The sequence below is a fragment of the Saccopteryx bilineata genome, chromosome 1, assembly GCF_036850765.1.
Source record: "Saccopteryx bilineata isolate mSacBil1 chromosome 1, mSacBil1_pri_phased_curated, whole genome shotgun sequence".
Classification (NCBI taxonomy): domain Eukaryota; kingdom Metazoa; phylum Chordata; class Mammalia; order Chiroptera; family Emballonuridae; genus Saccopteryx; species Saccopteryx bilineata.
Window position 1 is genome coordinate 311,478,404 of NC_089490.1, and position 16,568 is coordinate 311,494,971.

Sequence of the window (16,568 nt, forward strand, 5' to 3'; positions counted from 1 at the left end):
AATTATCCCAGTGTGATATTTTAGTTCTATATTTCTGACCACCTTGGTTGCATAGGCACTTCAAACTTATCATGGATATAACTCTGGAAAATGCAAATGCGACATTGTTCTGTGAAAAAGCGGAACACAAAACAGTGCCTATGTTACTATTGCACTTTCTTCAGGACGTCTGTGCATGTGCACAGCAACCAGAAGAAAATGGACAAAAATCTGTGCTTATCCTTTCGATGGATCTCTAGGGCCTGAAGCAGCTCCCGGCACGTGGCGGACATTCAGTAAATGTTTAAAAATGGCATGGACTTGCCCTGACAGCAGTGAGAGCCTGTGTCCTACGCTCCAGCCCAACACTGCCAAGATGGAAAGTCAGGCAGGCCAGGCAGGAATTAATGCTGGACACATGCTGCCTTAGGAGGCTCTGGGAAGGCAGATGAAGGAAAGGGCATAAGATTTTATAGTAGAGGATGGAGGACACTAGAGATGGGCAAGGAGCTTGCATGTAACAGGCCTCTAATAAAAACTTTAAGGAATTATTGACCAGCTTTGGCTGAAATCAGAGGCTTCTGCAGTCCCAAGCTTCTCTCCCCACTTCTAATTCTGTTTTGTCTTCCTCTATACCTCAAACATCCTCTGCCCAACCAAACAAGATTTCTCCTTCCTATGAATACTGTAATGCGCTACAAGGGGTTCTCAGTTTACGACACAGTTTCGTTCCTACGACAGTGACATAACCTGGATTTTGGTGTAAGTTGAAACACACCTTAGCCTAAGTCACTTCCCTATCCTAACACAGTTGGAAATTCTTAATCTAGAACATAAAAACACAACTAAGCCACAGAAAAAGGAAAAGGACATAAATATACTGTACTGTATAATGTACAGTAGTCACAGAAATAAAAAGACAAAAATGAGTGTAAAAAAATTCCTTACCTTTATTCTTGTAGATGGTTTGCACACTGGAAGGGGCATTGTAAGGTGGGAGAGAGTGACCTATTGGGAAGAGGAAACTGGAGGGTAGGAAAACCTGCAGAAGGTGCTGGAGATACTGGGTCAGGTGAATCAGGCTTGCCTAAGGAACATGCAGGAGACGCTGGAGATGATTCTACCTGCACTACAGGTGTTTCCTCTTGAAAAGCAGCTGATGTAGAGGGTACAGGCTCTGTTGCAGGCCTCTCTACCTTCTTAAAGAATTGTTCTAGGCTAGTCTGGAAGGTTGACTTCTTCTCTTCCTAAATCTGCCTATAGCATTGCAAGGCATCCATAACAGCTCTGTAGACCTTACTGAATCTGTCATCGCTGGGGTCCTCAGCCTGAAATTTTGCCAACCCATCCTCTACCATAGAAAAACCTCTACCAAACCATTGGTAGTAAATCTCTTGGGTTCTGGGGTTTCTCTCTCTTCCTCTTCAATCAGCTGCTTCTCCAGCTGGATGAGATCCTCGGCAGACAGCTCCTCTCCATGTGATGCCAGTAGCTCTGTGACATCCATCACGATAGCTTTCCTCTTCTTCAAAGCACTACCATCTGAAGACTCTGACTTTCTTTTAGGAGCCGTGATAGAGGCCAAAAAGTCACCAAACAAAGCAACACAAATGGAACATTTGTACTTTTAATCCAAAATGGCGTAGATAAGCATACTGGGAGATGCCAACTCCCTCACTCATATGCCATGTTACTGCGTATTCTTCAGCTGCGCACAACCAAACTATATATATAGTTTGCCCACATAGTTCGTAAGTACGATGCTAAGGGCATAAGCCAAAACACTTGTGTCTCAATTTTTAAAAGTTTTTATGGGAGTGAGCATCATAAACTCAAAAAGTCCTATGTCGAGACTGTCATAACCTGAGGACCCCTATACAATCCCTGTTACATTTACCTTATTCTGTTGTGTAAGATTCATGCTATAGAAATATATATTTTCATCTGACCTGGGGTGGCACAGTGGATAAAATATCAACCTGTGTGGGGCAGAGTGTTAGGCTTGCTCACTGGTTACCGGCTACAAGCCCTTTGCCTGATTGGTGCATAGGTGCATAGCAGCACCACATGTGTATGGCCTATTTAAGGCTATGGGTGCTTGTGCTCAGGGGATTGTGGATTGCCTGCATGCCATTCTGAGGGGCCCTTTTGCTGTTTGTTTGCCGGAGAAGCAGTTTTTTTCTGCCTGTGTGCTTGTCTGCTGTTGTGAGACTCTATTAAACAGAATGACCCAATGCTTGCTGGCTCCACAATTTCTCTACCGCCTGCCTGAATCCGATGTGGACCTGCCTGGCCTCGGCCACCGGCATTACACCCTAGAACACTGAGGTCGCCAGTTTGAAACCCCGTGCTTGCCCTGTCAAGGCACATACAGGAAGCAACTACAAACTGATGCTTCATGCTCCTCCCTCCTCTCTCGCTCTCTCTCTCTTGCTCTCTCTCATTTCTCTAAAATCAATAAATAAAATCTTTTTTAAAAAAGAACGCAATATGCTCAGAGTCGGTTGAAGAGGTAGGAATTGCCACTTAAAATCCAATCAGACAGTTCCACTTCTTGTTGGACTGTGGAAAGGCTTTTTTTTTCTGTAATTACTCACTTGGCCATGACTTCTCAAGCTTTGCACAATGTGTGGTTCTAACCACAGTGAATAAAAATGGCTGAGAATTTGAATCACAATTTATTGATTCTGAAAAATGTCTTACTTTTTGCAAGTCTTAGGAAAACACAACTATTTACCTATCACCTCTCCCCCAATTCCACTCCGCACCACACACCCTCATCTCATAAATGTAACTGAAATCGAAAGTACCAAGAGATCATATCAACTAGTCAGTTCACAGAAGAGATATCAATAAATAAAAAATATTTAAGCCTAAAATGTTACAGAGCCTGGTGTAATCAAGTTGAAAAATGGCATGTCTAGATTTGGACTATCTTTGCTCAGTGGCAAAATTACAGTCCCGGAGGGTTTTATAGAACTTAATTGTTAGCAAATGATTTACACTGTGATAAGGTGCCAAGGAACAGTAAAACTTAGTGTTAGCAACACCATTTTAAAGAGGAGAAATCAGGCCTCTTACCCCCTCCTTTCTGTGGAGAAAGGAGAGAGAAGAATGCAGGAGCTTCCTGGCTGTATGTAGGGCAACTGATTCAGATAAGTCATAGTTTAACTACAGAGCAAGGAAGATGGAACTTATCTGAGAATCCCTCCACTTCTCTTTTCTTAAAAGCCTTTAGAAAAGAATGTTTATGTACCTTAATTAAGAATTCTTACACTCTGACTCATCCTCCCATCCTAAAGTCATGAGAGTAAGTAAGGTATACCTCTAGACTAGGGATAGTCAACCTTTTTATACCTACTGCCCACTTTTGTATCTCTGTTAGTAGTAAAATTTTCTAACCACCCACTGGTTCCACAGTAATGGTGATTTATAAAGTAGGGAAGTAACTTTACTTCATAAAATTTATAAAGCAGAGTTACAGCAAGTTAAAGCATATAATAATAATTACTTATCAAGTACTTTGTGTCGGATTTTTGCTAAATTTGGCAGAATAAATCTTTATAAAACAACTTACTGTAATTAAATCTATCTTTTTATTTATACTTTGGTGGTTCCGCTACCACCCACCATGAAAGCTGGAGCGCCCACTAGTGGGTGGTAGGGACCAGGTTGACTACCACTGCTCTAGAGTCTAGACAAAGGGATCATAAGCCCCTCCTTACCCACCCCAACCGGTATGTGATTTGGTCTATAAACTCAGCCACAGAATGGTAGGGACTTTCTACATGATGTGGGATTGTGCCCCGTGTAGCTAGCCGGCTAATTAATAAACTCCTCAAAAACTCATCTGGACTTGTTGTCTCTATGTAACCTGCAGATTAAAGTACAATACTTTACAACAACATTAGCGTCCTTGAGCTAGGGCTCAGTCCTCAGAGGGACTGAAGGTTGTAGTGGTTGGTAGCTGGTGGAAGCTACCACATTCTGCAGAGATTAAAAGCCAGATACGTGAGTCTTCTGTCTCTTCTAAATTTTCTGCCTGCTCCCTCTTTTCTCAGCCTGTGAAATCTGCCTCTGGATAAGAGATAGACTTTCAGGAAACATCCATGCTAGACACTGTGTTGACCCTGAGGATAACAGCAGCAAATAAAAAATGGATTCTGCCCCAGATGGCTTCAGTCTATGAAAGTTTTTGGGTGATGGTAAATCCTACAAGATGAAGATGTTCGTATAAATGTAGCTTGTCCTCAAGTAGCCCTATGTGGCTTGGGGAAAGGACCTGAGAACTGCCTGAAAGTCACAGGAGTACCACAGAGGCCTGAGAGTTCTAATAATATAACAGGGTATGAGATTAACACCATGGGTCTCTGAAGTGTCTGCACTTTTTATTAATAGCCAATGTAGTCAGTTCCTTTAAACCAAGAGGAGATCTTTCTCTCAGACACATTCTCCTGTCTACTCACTCCTGTGGGTTGGTCTCCATGGGCAATACACAGGGAACTACTATAATATTACATACAGTTCTATGTCCCAATGTTGAGGAGATAGTACTTTTTAGGCTTTGTGATGTTATAACCCGAGGCAGATTAAGGTAGGTTGAGGCCCTGGGCGCAGAAGAAAATATTGGGTCCTGTTGGTCAAATAAGTTTGTAAAATATAATTTTTATGTTTGCTTGCTTATAGTTTGCATTGGGAGCTGGGCAGCGCCAGGTATATGTCATCTGTGAAATTGCAAATTTCCTGCTTGGGAAGGGCCATTGTTTTAGTAATGTTTGCTGGAGGAGGGGTTTTCAGCCAGAAAGTTTTGAAAAGAGAAAGCAGGAGAAGAGGCAAAGAGAAGCAGCAAAGCGAAGCTATATTTGCAGAGTGTGAGCAGAGAGAATGCAGAGTGCTGAAGAAGCCAGTTTTTGCAGAGAAGAGAAGGTGGGCAGATGGGGAACCAGAGCTGAGGGGCTTTGGGAGCCCTACTGAGGCTTGTTAGGGGGCCTTTGATTCTGGAAGGAACCAGAGAATATTCTCCTGGTTGTGGAACCGGAGAATGTGTCAGGGCTTTGGGAGCTCTGTGTTTGCTCCTCGGCCAGTGCAACACTTTAATAAAGGAAAGGCCCATAATTTATTAGCTCCACTGTTCCTTTACTGTCTGCCCAAATCCAATGAGAACCTGCATGTGAATGGCCATGGCAGTGGCCTCTGGCCCTACAGGCCCCTTAAAAAAAAGAGAGAGAGAGAGACAGGGAAAATAAAAATACATGTTAACCATATTTTTAAATAAACAAAAAATATTATGTACTATTAATATTAAAATTGCACATATGAAACTAAATATGGTGTCATTAGAAAAAAGTGTAAAGTTGGTGTTGTCCCGGCTCCTTCAGAAGTTGGGACCCAGGGCTCGCACCTGGTGTGCCCACGGTTAAATCTACCTCTGGTTATAACTCTTCTAGTTTTTCTCTTCTTGTTTTTATCCTCATCCTAATCTGTTTTCTTTTAGGGTTGTTTTTTTTTTTCTTGTACTTTTTTTTGTCCTTATTGTAACCTGATAAACATATTATTTATTTGGTCAAAAGCTAATAAAAATAACAGTCATAATAGCAGGAACTTGTTGAGCACTTGCTCTGTGCTAAACTCTTCATGTGTATTATCTCATTTAACTCACAACAACCTAATGAGTTAAGGGAGTTTTTAAAAAGGAAATCTCCATTGTACAGAGGAAGTTTGCAGCAGATAAGTAACTTGATTGAGACAGTACTGCTAGGAAGTACTGGATTTGTGAACTTCATCTGCACTTAACCCCTGTGCGGTTCTGCCTCCAACAATGAAGTACAAAGAAGTTGAAATGATTATACTCCCTTGGCCCAGCTAGCTTGTCACAGAACAAACACTGACCTCTTTGTAGTTTAAAACTCTTGCTATTTCCATTAACCATGAAATAATATTTTTAAATGATGACCATTTCTTTTGAAAATAAAGAAATGCAAAATGTTTGCCTTTTAAACCTTCATAAAGATGACTTTTTAAATAATTTGTTTTAAAAAATACCTGAATTTATTTCCTCCCTCTTCTTAATAATGTTTTGTGTATTAGTAATGTTGATGTATTCATGTCTAAGTTGGTTTCTGTACATCAATCTTCAGTTCCTTATGGTCCAGGATTGTCTAAGGGACGGAAAGCCTCACACACCTAGTAGGAACTCAATTCCTAACCAAATGGACCTTAACTTCTGTGAGGGAATACAAATTAAGGAAAAGAAAGAGCTGGAGAAGCCATGGAAAGACAAAGAAGTTTCAGTTAAGGTTAGTCAGGAAATATTTTTCTTCCTGCTAGCATACTTGGATCTTAAAGCCGAGAACCAGCTATCTAAGAGCCTTGCTAATGCAATTTAGGCCTGTTTTTTTTGCAGTTAGTTATTTGCACAGGCTGTGACATTTGAGAGCCAGGGAGTCACCTTCCTCTCCTCCTCAGGAATGTTTCCTTTTTGGCATTGCCAATGGCCCTATTCAAAGGCTATACTTAAAATATCACCTCAGCATACCACAGGAGCTGGCTTCCTCATTCCACTGTGGGTTAGACTTTCTAATAATGAAAGAGGAAATGGGGGTTCCAGTGACCAAACTCCCTACTTCCCAAAGAAATGTGGTGTTTTATATTTATATCAAATTTGCCTTGGTCTCAATTTTCAAATAATGTATTTAAGAGCACTTGAAGAAGGAAAAGGCTGCAGGGGGTGGGGTTGGAGGTGGGGGGCAGTAACCTGGCAAGGAATGCTGTGGCCTCCAGTGTCCCGGATGGCCATGCCCCCTCTGAAGATACTGGGGAAGAATCTGCTCCAGGCGTCTCTCCTAGCCTCTGGTAGTTCCTTGGTTGTGGCAGCGTAATTCCAGTCTTCCAATAATGCTCTCCCTGTGTGGGTGTCTGTCTCTGTGTCCAAAATTTCCTGTTTATAAAAGGACACCGGTCATATTGGATTAGAGCCTAATGACCTCCTTTTAAGTTGATTACCTCTCTAAGACCTTGTCTCCAAGTAAATTGGGATTCTGAGGTTCTGTGGATTGGGAGATATATATATATATATATATATACATATATATATATATATATATATATATATCATATTAGGATACAAACCAGGTCAAAAGGCTACCCTTCACTGCAAGAGGATTGAGAAATAAAAGAATGGATTCAAATGTTAAGCTTTGATCAATCATGATCCATCTCTTGGGACTGACTACTGTACTTTCTGTACTTTGTTGCCCACAACAAAACCCAAAGGAGGGGAGACCTAGAGGGGATGGATCCTAGAAGGCAATCAGTGCTGACAGAGGCTCAGCGTGGGTGGGATTTTTTTTTCTTATTGATTTATGTTTCTTTATACATGAAGGAAATTGACATTTGTCTATATCTTATAGTATATTTTCTAGTTTTCAGTATTTAACTTCTATTTAAATGAAAATACAAACCCCCCATTTTTTTTTAGATTTTATTTATTCATTATAGAGAGGGGAGAGAGAGAGAGAGAGAAGGGGGGAGGAGCAGGAAGCATCAATTCCCATATGTGCCTCGACCAGGCAAGCCCAGGATTTTGAACCAGCAACCTCAGCGTTTCCAGGTTGACGCTTTATCCACTGCGCCACCACAGGTCAGGCCCCCTCCATTTTTATGTAATAAAATGTACCAAGTTTTAGCCTTTGCTTTTTGTTTTTTAAGATTAGAATATTTTCCTCTCTAGAGCTTAGACCAACATTCACCTCTAGTTTTGAAAATTCTTTAAAAATGTTTACTTTTTATTGATCTGATAATAGATTTTATCTATAATGTTTACAGATACGTTATAATGTGTGGATAATTATATAAATTGATACCCCTCCCCAAATACCTAAGAAATGGACCTTGTCCATTTATTTCCACGTGCTGCTAAGGCCCATGATTATTCCTTTTGGAGAAAAGACCATTGAACAACCAAACAATAACAGCAACACCAACAAAGAGCTAATAAGGCAAATGCTATAGCATCAACCTGCATGAAAGCTAAGAAGCAAATTGTAAGGAAAAGGTTTTTTGTACAGAGAAGAGTGATTGTTATACATATATAAGTGTGCATACTTAATGGACCATATTTCAGTTTCCTTGCTTTTTCATTTTCTATGCCAGGTAGCAAACCCAGTTGAGCGTAGACCATTCATTGTGAGATCTCCATCAAGTGACTTGGTTGTCATTTAGTTCTGGTTCTTTTGCTAGTCAAAATAATACCTTGTTAGAGTGGTATAAGTTTTTAACTTATAACATAATTAATTTGCTTTTAAAAGTTACTTAATTACAAAGATAAGCAGTTAACAAAATTCCTAGACAAACAAGCAAGCAAGAGGAATGCCTCACATGTGATTTTAATGTTTATACTGTACAAGGGAAATGGTGAAGCTCTTGAGGAGATTGTTGTCTGCAATCAATCAGGGTACCATTAAGAAAACAGAAACTGCTCTTTATTTAAAACAAATATAGCTCTGGCCAAGTAGCTCAGTTGGTTAGAAAATTGATCCCATACACCAAGGTTACAGGTTCAATCCCCAATTAGAGCACATACAAGCATCAATCAATGAATGCATAAATAATTGGAACAACAAATCAATGTTTCTCTGTCTCTCTTCCTCTTTTTAAAATCAATAAAAAAAATAACCCCACAAAATGTAGTGCAATTAATCAGTTGCATGTTAATAAAAAGAGGCAGAGAAACCAACTGGGACCATAAGTAAACCACAGATTGGCAGCAGCAGGAGGCCTAGAGGCTGGCAGTGGTGTGCTGGTAACCGGCTCCCCTGGAGAAAAAGCCTTGATTTGTAGTATGAGCGGGTTTGGAGCTAGCAATCATTTAACAACCAGCTTGCAAAGTACCTAAATATTTAACAGCCTGCTCTGTGAGTCAGTACAGGCAGGTTCTAGTACACCATGGGTTGGAAAGAAAAAGTGAGCAGGTGGGGTTAGTCAAGCCACAGGCTAGGATCCTCCAAGAGAAACTGGAACCATAGGGGACCTGTCTGGGGATTTGGAGACTTGGGAGAGACAATCACTGCCAAGAAGTTCTACATGAGATAGGGGGAGGAGAGAAACACTCTGACTGTTCCTTTCTGTTCACCCTCCAGTCTACTGACAGCACTTGGCTGAAGCCAGCTGGAAGCAGCTGACCAGGAAGTGAGAGCCAGGGCAGTGTGGCTCGTGGGTTGTCTCCCAGCAACTCAGAGCAGAGTGAGAGGAAGACAGTTTCTTGCCCACTTCTTTGCTCTCCCATCCCTGTCATCCTTTTCGGTCCTCCTTTAGATTCTGCATTTTCTCACTGCCTCATATTGCGAAGGTTTTGCTTCCCTGCCAGGAAAGTCCCTCAAGTTTTCCTTCCCCTTATCCTATGCCACTGTTCATGCCTGTTCTGTGCTCTTTGACAGTTTCTCTCTTGCTTCTGCACCTTTTGGGAGTTGCTCTGTTCTGCTCTTGCTTCTTTGTGCTACTGCTTCTCCCCGCCTCTCTGGATATTCTCCTATGTAGTCTCCATCGTGCTCGGGTAAGTCAGGGTTTTGTGTGGTGTGGAAGGGTCACACCCAGGGCACCGTCCATAGAGGGCTTTACAGAAAGATTACAGATGAACCGAAACTGGAATTTGAAGAATTTGGGGAAGCAAGATGGCTCTAGGGACCAGCTACTCACTCTGCTTGCATTTCACAGCCCACACCGTCCTTCTCCCAGGATGCCTTTGGGTCCCTCTCATGGGGCTGCTTGCATTCTTTTTATTTTTTTTCCACTGAAAGAGAGAGAGAGAGGCAGGAAGAAAGAGAGGTGAGAAGCATCGACTTGTAGTTGTGGCACTTTAGTTGTTCATTGATTGTTTCTCATACGTACCTTGACAGGGGTGGAAGGGCAGCTCTAACTGAGCCAGTGACCCCTTGCTCAAGCCAGCAACCTTGGGCTCAAGCCAGTGACCTTGGGATCATGTTGATGATTCCATACTGAAGCAGAAGACCATGCACTCAAGCTGGTAAGCCTGCAGTCAAGCCAGAGACCTCAGCCTCCCAGGTCAATGCTCTATTCACTGCGCCACCACTGGTCAGGCAACGGTGCTGCTTGCATTCTTAAACTGGCTGATTCATTCCACATTATTTAGTCCAGATTCTGATGCTCATGGCTCTCCATGCCAGGTCACCTGGCACATCTTTAGCCAACCTATGGATGGGCTGCCCAAGAATCAGTTGTCCAATCTGCAGCACTGCCTGGGGAAAGCTTAGTGTTGGATTTTCTGAGCAGGGGCTACAAGCCATCTGGTTTACCTAGAAGTGATATAAAGTGCTTGGCAGGCACCTGTCCAGGTGTAGGGGGTGTTACACTTGCTTTCACTCTGATTCTCCTCTTTTGGTGTCCACTTGTGCACTAAGCAACATTTGGCCTGTCTTTCTGCCTTCTGTGATAACAGGTCTTGGCCCACGACTCTGCTAAGACAGAGATTCTCAACCCTGGCTGAAATGAAAACTATCTAGGGAACTCTCAAAGTGACCAATGCCAGGTGCCGCTGGACGTTCTGGCTTCACTGGTCTGTGATTAGATCGGGCATGAGTATTTTTTATAAGCCGCCTAGATGACTCTAAAGTGCAGATAGGGATCCCATCTTGGCTGCTTGGGCACTGGGCACTGACTTCACCTGTCCTAACTTTCCTACACTCCACACCTTTCCATGAGTTTAGGGACTGTTCGTTTCTCAGGAAACCCTGTGGTTTGGGAGGGGAAAGCCTGGAGTCCTAGCAAAGAACAATCAAGAGGATTATGCTTCTCATGAATGTAATAAACCATGTCTCTAGTACTTTCCCACTTTAAAATTGCTTGGTAGGATCAAAGGGACCTTCTGCCCCGGGAGCTATTTAGTCTGGCAACTGGAGGTATTGCATTTTACTTTTCATTGTTTTTATTTTGTTTTACTACCCACTAAGTGTGGGTTATGCATAAACATAAATGCTGTAATATCCATGAGCTGATTAGACCTTGGTCTTGTGTACTCACTTCCTTGAACCCAACTCTGGTCATAGGGCCTCACATTGACTGCTGAGTTTTGTTCAATGTGAGAAACAGGAAATGGCTAAGGAAGGGCAACAGGGAAGCCCGGAGAGTTTCTGAGAGGCTAAAGCAATTTCGTTTCAATCCAAATTGGCCAAAAGAAAGAGGAATTAGATCTCTTCCCTCTGCTGATTCTGTGGTTATTCAGGATTACTCGACATATTAAATATATGCAATACTTAAATATGTATATGTCTACCACATTCACTTGATCCCCTCCAATATCTTCTAAGGTAGGAAGAGCAGATACTATTATCCTCATTTTTTCCAGATGAAATAGTGTCCTTATTTTTCTCCTTTCCCAAAGAGCCTCAAGACTGTAGCAACACCCAGGCATTGATGTGGGACTAAAACATGGGACTCCAACTGTCCCCTGTGACACTGTGCAGCATCTTCTGTGGCTCTACTGGGGGTATGATCCAGTCAAGGGCCAAAGGACAGGGGTGGAAATGTGTAGGTTCAAAGGGAAGTGAATACCTTCCTTGTGAGGGAATGAAATGGCAACTTAGAGAACATGTAAGCCCTGATCATTGCAACAGCATTGTGGGCGTCAAAGTGAGGCCCTCGATGACCTCCATCAGCCTCACCCCTACAGTCGCTCCAAACGAGCTCATGATGAAATGAGACCCAAGTGCTGTCTGTTCAGCAGAGGTTCACAACAGGACTCCGTTCCTCTGTCGTCAGTGGGGCTGCTGCCCCTCCGCCCCTCAGCATGAGCCCTGGAGGTGCTGCTGGGACACAGGCAGGGCTGGCCCTGGGGCTGAGCACTGCAGACAGAATCCTCAGAGGCTCCCACAGGGCCCAAGAAAACTGTGAGTTTTAATTAAATCCCTTAAACAGCCAGCATTTTTAAATTAAATTGTATCAGAGCCCAGATGGCAACACAAGTTGTTTTGTTTTTCATTTTAGGCTTCTAAACTGCAGAACTTTTTACAGCCTGTTTTAAACATTTCTGCCATGTACACTCTCTGTGTGGCTCTCTCCCTTGCTTCCAGGTGCTGTTTAGCTATAGAAAGTATGACTTTTGGGGCTATATGTATTTGAGGGTAGGTCGGGGCTGCTGGCTGAGTTACTGCATTTGCACTTGAGCTTGCACTTCGCAGCTCCCTTCAGAATTACTGAAGGCCAGCGGAGCGCTCTGCTTGCTGCAAGTTGTCCCCTAAGCAGTGTATGTTGGTGCTTCACACCTCAGGACAAAGAAAGCACTGGGCCTCAGCTGGTCAAGGAGTTCCTGACAATGGCCTTCCTCATGGGGTGGGGGGGGGGGGCTGTGTCAGGGAGGATCTAGCCACCCCTCTGCTCTCTGTCTGCTTGCTGGTGTCTCTTCCTCCTGAAACATGTGTCTCCCCTATTCTCAGCAAATGCCACCCCGCAGCCCACCGAAATGCACTCTTAGTTGTCGGTTGTACTATAGCACCGGCTCCAGTGAAGACAACTGGCAAGGCCAATAAATTAGGTCATGTCTGTCCACAGCTGTTTAATGGTTCTGCCACTGCCATCTAGGCAAAACTCTTTAAAGGGTTTATGAGTAACATACCCCCTCCAGGGCAGCTATCTCCACCTTCAAAGCCACACCGGACCCACCCTCCCCTGGTTCTGTCTAGCACTTGGCACACCCAGTTTTACTGAGCTCTGGCTCCAGTTTCTTCCCAGCTCTCTCTCACTTCCCCTGTGTCAATTTATAACACCTTGTTCTGGGAGAGAGACACCAGGGAGCCAATGAGCCATAAATGTCTTTTTTTTTTTTATTATAAACAGCTTGCATGTGCCTTAAAAAGCAACTAACAAGTGGTGTAAATGCCACAATTTCCAAACAGTGCTCCAAAACAATGAATTATATTTTTATCATTAAAGTAATGGAAAAGCTTTTCTGTTCTCAGCTCACCTACAGCAACTTTCTAGGCACTCCCAGGTGGTGGGCTCCTAAGATGGAAGGAAACTTCTTTTTTTTTTTTAATTTTTATTTATTTATTTATTCATTTTAAAGAAGAGAGACAGAGAGAGAGAGAGAGAGAGAGAGAGAGAGAGAGAGAAAGGAGGGAGGAGCAGGAAGCATCAACTCCCATATGTGCCTTGATCAGGCAAGCCCAGTATTTTGAACCTGCGACTTCAGCATTCTAGGTCGACACTTGATCCACTGCGCCACCACAGGTCAGGCTGGAAGGAAACTTCTACACCTCTCGGGGCCTGAGTCTCTTGAGGAGGTAAGCCAGGTGCCCGATATTGCTTTGGTTTGGATCTGCTTTCCTTCCTGGGAGGCAGGGAGTCATCAGTCAACCGTCAAAATGAAATGTTGGGAGCAGTGTTGCAATTTTGTCTCTTTCCGGTGGAGCTGCGGGATGTGACAAGTTCCTCCATTCGCAGAATTAACGCAATTGTCTTTGGACCCTTTCACCACCCAGGGCCCTCTTCCCCGTGCCTCAGGGAATCAGAGGTCTGGATACCTATGTGTTCCTCTTTAGAGTGAGAGCCCCACAGGATAGATTTTTTTTTCTACATCATGAACATTTTTGTTAAGCAACAAACCTTTATTTAATAGATATATTGCGATCCTACTATGGACCAGAGATATAAAAAGGCTCTCTACAATTTCTCAATGTAGTGACGGAGATGGATTTAAAAACAGTGTATTCACTAAAATGCAGCAGATGATAAGATTGTTACACACAGGGATACAGAGGTCATTTAACCCTATGTGAGGTCTTAGGGAAGACTTGCCAGATACCATAATACCTGAACTGAGTCTTGAAGGAGGTGTGGGGTAAATAAATATGGGAAGGGCATTCCAAGTGGAGTGAGTAGCACTAGGTACTGCGCGAAGATGTGAAAAACTATGTAGAGCAGTGGATATCACTAGACTGCAAAATGAGAAGCAGTGACTGACAAGAGAGAGCTAGATACAAACTGGAGGCTAAGCAGAGCCATTGAAATGCTTAGAGCAGCCCTGACTGGGTGGCTTAGTGCAGTGGTCCCCAACCCCCGGGCCACGGACTGGTACCGGTCTGTGGGCCATTTGGTACCAGTCCGCAGAGAAAGAATAAATAACTTACATTATTTCTGTTTTATTTATATTTAAGTCTAAATGATGTTTTATTTTTTAAAAATGACCAGTTTCCCTCTGTTACTGTCTAAGATTCACTCTTGACGCTTGTCTCAGTCACGTGATACATTTATCCGTACCACCCTAAAGGCCGGACCATGAAAATATTTTCTGACATTAAACTGGCCCAAAAAAGGTTGGGGACCACTGGCTTAGTGCATAAAGCATTGTGGCAGCCCACTGAGATCCCAGGTCTGACCCCTGGTCAGGGCACTATATGAGAAGCAGCCAATGAGTGCATAACTAAATGCAACAACTGGTGGAACAGTGAGTTGATGCTTCTTCCTCCCTCCCTCCGTCTCTGCCTCTCTCTCTCAAAAATCAATGGGGAGCCCTGGCCAGTTGGCTCAGCGGTAGAGCGTCGGCCTGGCGTGCAGGAGTCCCGGGTGCGATTCCCGGCCAGAGCACACAGGAGAAGCGCCCATCTGCTTCTCCACCCCTCCCCCTCTCCTTCCTCTCTCTCTCTTCCCCTCCGGTAGCTGAGGCTCCATCGGAGCAAAGATGGCCCGGGAGCTGGGGATGGCTCCTTGGCCTCTGCCTCAGGCGCTAGAATGGCTCTGGATGCTACAGAGCGAAGCCCCAGAGGGGCAGAGCATCGCTCCCTGGTGGGCGTGCCAGGTGGATCCTGGTCGGGCGCATGCCCATTTCCAGCTTCGGAAAAATGAAAAAAAAAAAAAAAAAATCAATGGGGAAAAGTTTTTTTTAATGCTTAGAGCAGAACTTCCCTGGCCTCCATCTTACCTCGGGGCCAGGGAACCTTGCCAGGCGGGATGCGAGCTCTGTACTCAATAAAGCCTTTTGTTATAACACACACACACACACACACACACACACACACACACACACAAATTGCTTAGAGCAGCAACAAAGTGACAAGGTCAAATTTGCTTCTTAGGTGGATGGCTCTGGGTAAGGGGTTAAGCCTGGATTAGAAGAAAGATATGTTTAGGGACCTTGACTAGAGATGAAGAGAAGGGGAGCAATTCAAGAAATACATGGAAAGTTCAATCAGCAGGACTCAGTGGCTGATTGGCTGGAGGAGGAGGGAGAAAGGAGCCTTGTGTGAACTCAGATTCTGGCTTTGATGCTTTTGGCATTTAACCTACTGTTTACACTGAAATCAGTGGATTCAAGTGGACTCTACACTTTGTGAGTCAGAGTGAGGTAATATTTCTGAGTATTAAAGGCATCAATTCTATCAACTTTCAAACATTTGATATATATATTATCTTTTGATGAATGTTATTTCTTGGCAATTAAGGTCAAGTTTTAGGCCTGTGACCCGGATTGGGAGGAAGTGAGGAGTGGACAGATCTCAAGCAGAATTCTGGCAAGGCAGATTAAAACTTGTTCCCCAGCTCCAGATGGCCTGGTAGAGGACTTCTGGGGACTGATTGGCCCACGGGGACACCACCCAGGCAAGCCGAGGTGAACAGCCTGCCAGCCAGCAGGTACCCAGCCAATCAGATGCAACTGCAGATGGTTTCATTTCCTCCCTTTCTGTTTTGGAATTCTGTCAGGAGCTTTATCTCTCTCTTACTCTAAGCGAAAATAATTAAGACCAATTGATCATTGAAACACCCTTTCCTCTCTTCTAAACAAAAAACAAACAAAAACCCCCCCCCCCCAACACATCTCATTTCAAATGGCCGTTTACCTCTGTAACATAGCACAAGCTGACTTTTAAGCTGCACCCTCCTCTTCAGTCCACGGTCAGCAGAAGTGTGTTTGCCCTTCAGCGAGTGAGAGAGTGTCTTCAGTGTGCCCTGCCCTCCAGCTTAGGGCATGGGACCTTGGTTTGGAATCCTGTCTGGTCACTGAGAAGAGAGGCAAGGCCATCATTCTGCCATGTGCTAGCAAGCACCCACCAGGTAAGCTGCTGTGCACCTTGATGAAGCCCTTGACAGATCGTTTGGCCCGGTATTCCAGAATGTGTTTGAATATATTGAACACACACCTCTGGGTTCAAAGCTGCAAGGCTGAGAAAGTTATCTTCAGTAGGCATAATGATAAAGGAAAAAGATACTCCTTTCCAAGTTTCTTATGATGGGGATTTACTTAAATAAATAAGTCCCAGGGTCTTTGGGTATTACAATTAGCGATATTTTCAGTTTTATTAAAATAAGAGATACTTCACCAATATTTTGAGGATCTACTATTAGGATTAGCTATGCAATCTGCTATGACAATTGCAAAACATAGAACTCAAATTGATCATCTCTTTGAGTGGACAGGGTCTGGAAATTCAAATAATATTATTATAAGGCTGCACATGACTACGTGCCCTAATGAGCGCATAGACAGCAGGTTTTGAAGTGAAAAAAAAATGGATAGGCACTAAAATTATTAATAAATCCTTCAGAAAGAGGCTGTAAACGGGTAATTGAATGTAGATAAGTGA

General features: G+C 43.4%; 1 protein-coding gene across 5 annotated transcripts in view; it reads left to right on the forward strand.

Moving 5' to 3' along the window:
* Nucleotides 1–16,568, forward strand: part of LOC136315591 (protein O-glucosyltransferase 3) — a 112,342-nt gene that overhangs the window by 4,566 nt on the left and 91,208 nt on the right. The window contains exon 1 of one of the 5 annotated variants that reach the window (XM_066247316.1): nt 15,747–16,038. The exons of the other annotated variants lie outside the window; for them this stretch is intronic. The gene's annotated coding sequence lies outside the window, so the exon portion shown is untranslated. Of the gene's footprint in view, nt 1–15,746; nt 16,039–16,568 lie in introns of those variants that run through there. 5 annotated transcript variants of the gene reach the window in all.